Raw genomic sequence first — 3,870 nt, 5'->3', positions numbered from 1 at the left:
GTAGGGATAGGTAGCTTGACAAGGGATGCCTGGGATAGCACATAGGAAAAGTATAGAAGGAAAGGCGGCGGGAAAGTAGCCATGGTCAAGGTAAACAAGTACTAGGTCTTTTCTTTCCGAAGCAAGTCAAGGACAACTAGGTCAGTCTGGGGGGGGGGGCAATCCTCTTGATCGATACTTCTCTTCCACAGACTAAAGCAATTAATAAACAATTTACAGAGTATTCTTGCATTCCCATCTGGTCTGCATCTCTCCTATCGAAACTATAATATAACCTTAATGGAAGGGCCCAGGTTCTGCCTTGCCAAACCGACAAATCCAGAAATTGTAGATGAATTCATCGGGCTTAACGTGTGATTTCGTTATAAGTGAACAGGCGTCATCGTGCAGCCGTGTCGAGTTGGGATTAGAGGAGAGAGCTCGAATGGATAGGTCCAGTGAGGCGGGTGTGGAGCACGCAGGATTAAGAAGGTCCTCTTTATTTCCGGAATCAACAAGAAAGACTTAGTAGCCTAAATAAAGTAACCCTTTACCCCTCCCGAGTCTATCGTATCCCTAGTTTCAGTGGGTATCGAACTGCGAAGCAAGGAAGCTATTTCAATTGAACGGGCTTACTTTCTTACTTGGTTCTTTTGTAGAACAACCTTGGTATGAAGCTAGACGATTCAAACTATATAAGCATAAGAACTTCAAACTAGACATTTCGACCTTCATCCCACCCAAAATAATAAGCAAAGAGCTCGTAAGTCGGGCATAGAGAAAGCGACTCCTGAGATTGAGGGGGATAGGATACTATGTATATCCTAGCGCATATATGAAACGATAGTTGGTTTTCTACCGGGGGGGCTTTCGATTGTAATTTTTACAATTAGTAGTTCTTGCTTTCATATTCCCATATATAGTTATCATTTTTTCTGCGCTTTCATAAACTCATAGTTAGTGTAGTTTGGTGTAGTCTTTGTGGCCGGCCGGGACGAACAGGATTCAAACCAGATAAGAGCCGTGTGTTCCCTTCTTTCCAAGAGTCCCTTTGATTTCTCAGTTCAAGAGGAGACCTCCCTACATCTGCGGGCTAGCGGTCTTGCCGGCCAGCCGACACTAAATCCAATTTGAGTTAGAAATACGGAGCCAGAAAGAGGCAATAGTTAGGACATATATGCGCCTAGGTTTTTGTCTCTTTTACCGCAGGAAGTTCTCCAAAAGTATGAAAGGCCGGAGGGCTTTGTACCAACCATTCTAGTGTGGTTGGATTCTGTTCAACAGCCCAAGGACTTTCCGCACATTTTTTGTTCTTTCCACTTCTTGAAGTGATTGCGACAACTACGAAGAAATGACGAATCCCAACTACAGATATATAAGAACCGAAACTGCTCAGAGCATTCCATCCGGCGTAAGCATCTGGATAATCTGGAATGCGACATGGCATACCCGACAGCCCTAAGAAATGCATGGGAAAGAAGGTCAGATTAACCCCGAAAAAAGTGATCCAAAAATGGATTTGGCCTAAAGTTTCAGGATGTGTCCGACCAAAGATTTTACCCACCCAATAGTAAAATCCAGCAAATAAAGCAAAAAAGGCTCCCATACAAAGTACATAATGGAAATGTGCAACCACATAATAAGTATCATGTAGAGCAATGTCTAGCCTAGAGTTTGCTAGAACTATTCCAGTGAGCCCTCCTATGGTGAACAAAAAGATGAACCCTACAACAAATAACATGGGTGTTTTGTATTGTATTGAACCTCCCCACATGGTAGTGATCCAACTAAAGATTTTGATTCCTGTGGGCACAGCTATGATCATGGTAGCTGCGGTGAAGTAGGCACGCGTATCAACGTCTAAGCCCACAGTAAACATATGATGAGCCCAAACTAGAAATCCAAGAACACCTATACTTATCATGGCATAAACCATGCCTAGATACCCAAAGATCGGTTTTCTTGAAAAGGTCGATACGATATGACTAATAATACCAAATCCAGGCAGAATGAGAATATACACCTCTGGATGACCGAAGAACCAAAAGAGATGCTGGTATAATATTGGGTCTCCCCCTCCTGCAGGATCAAAAAAGGTTGTATTAAAGTTTCGATCGGTTAATAACATTGTAATTGCCCCCGCCAGTGCCGTAAGTGATAATAAAAGTAGGAATGCTATCACTAGAACGGACCACACAAAAAGTGGTAATCTATGCATAGTCATTCCAGGTCCACGCATGTTGAACATAGTTGTTATAAAATTGATAGAACCTAAAATTGATGAAATACCTAATAGATGAAGACTAAAAATTGCTAAATCAACTGCTCCTCCAGAATGGCTGGTAATACCACTTAAGGGCGGATAGACTGTCCACCCAGTGCCGCTGCCCACTTCTACTAAGGCTGATCTTAATAGGAGCAAGAGACTTGGTGGCAACAACCAGAATGATATATTATTTAATCGTGGAAATGCCATGTCAGGTGCACCTATCAGAATCGGAACAAACCAATTACCAAATCCACCTATCATCGCCAGCATAACCATAAAAAGATCATTAAAAAGCATGAGCTGTTATTAGAACATTATAAAGTTGATGATTCCCACCAAGAATTTGATTGCCGGGTCGGGCTAATTCCATATGAATCAGTACGGAGAAGCATGTGCCCATCACTCCTGCAATGGCACCGAAGATGAAATAGAGAGTCCCAATATCCTTGTGGTTAGTATAGAAGAGCCATCGAACCATATTTGTCATTTTTAATTTTAGAAATGAAAACTTTCCTTATCAAAGAGGGGCCGGGGGCTGGAAGAGAAAAGAATCAAAATTACTGAGCTACCCCACTTTTTTTTTCTAATTCCCTTCTAAGATCCTCCGACTTAAACAAGTCGAGAGCATGCTCGTGCTCAGCTCTTTCGGGACTTGCCTTGCTCTTGGGGATTTCTTCCCACCGGATCCTCTGTTCCACTTCCAGGCACCTCCTTGTAGAGCTTTCCGCCTCAAGGAGATCCCGGTTGTGGGAAACAGCATTTCGAAAGAAAACGGATCCTCCCTCATTCTCCCGCAGATCTTGATAAGACGCTTGGAGAACAGTGAAAGAATCAGTTGTGTGAATATGGTCTAGATAGGAACGAAGCGCTTCATCGACCAAGTAGGGCTCGATCGGTGGAAAGGCCCTACTCTTTGATAAAGCTCCACAAATTCCTGAATGACATCTTGTCGCATAGAAGAGAGCTTTTCTTCCATTAGGAAGAGCTTAAGCCGCCCAGGTATGTCTTCCAGGGGGGTATTGTGATTAAGCTCGTTCTGAATGAACATAACCCATCCCAGATCCTGCTCGTAAATACTCAGATAGAAGTTTAGCCCCACTAAATGAGCTAGAGCCTAGGGGTCTTGAATCTCCGGTGGGAGAGTGATCAGAAAGGAGGTGTCGATGAAGCACAAACTAGAAAGATTGAAAATAGGTATTAGGCATAATAGAAAACGAAAAATGAATAAAAATATACAAATTAAAAGTAATATCCAATTATATATTAAGGGAAACTTAATACATAAGAAAAAAAATAGAAAGTAGTAAAGCGGGTAGTGGAGAAGAGCCATCGAACCATATTTTTCATTTGCTTTTCGTTTTGAAAACTTGAGTTATCAGAGAGGGGCCAGGGGGCTGGAAGAGAAGAACTTGAATACTAAACGCTGGAAGAGAAGAACCTTAATACTAAACCAAGTTTCGGGAACTTCTTGGTGACTTGATTGGTTCCCTTCCCCCAATTTGCAAAGGATGATTCCCGTGAAGGTGATCTCGATCACCATTCTATGATATTTCTGGATGCTTTTGAGAAGCTTTTCCTTTTACCTAATGCTGGCTACCGACAACTTACTTCATGCTACTAAC

The 3,870-nt window shown here is 42.3% G+C and overlaps 1 pseudogene; it reads right to left on the bottom strand.

Annotated features, from left to right (window-relative positions):
- Positions 1 to 2,805: 2,805 nt before the first annotated feature.
- Positions 2,806 to 3,595, bottom strand: LOC123067440 (uncharacterized; annotated as a pseudogene).
- Between the last annotated feature and the right edge of the window lie 275 nt (positions 3,596 to 3,870).

The sequence above is a fragment of the Triticum aestivum genome, chromosome 3B (genome assembly GCF_018294505.1).
Source record: "Triticum aestivum cultivar Chinese Spring chromosome 3B, IWGSC CS RefSeq v2.1, whole genome shotgun sequence".
Classification (NCBI taxonomy): Eukaryota; Viridiplantae; Streptophyta; class Magnoliopsida; order Poales; family Poaceae; genus Triticum; species Triticum aestivum.
The sequence above is the reverse complement of the archived record's forward strand: the minus strand, read 5'-3'. Positions and strand labels throughout refer to the sequence as shown.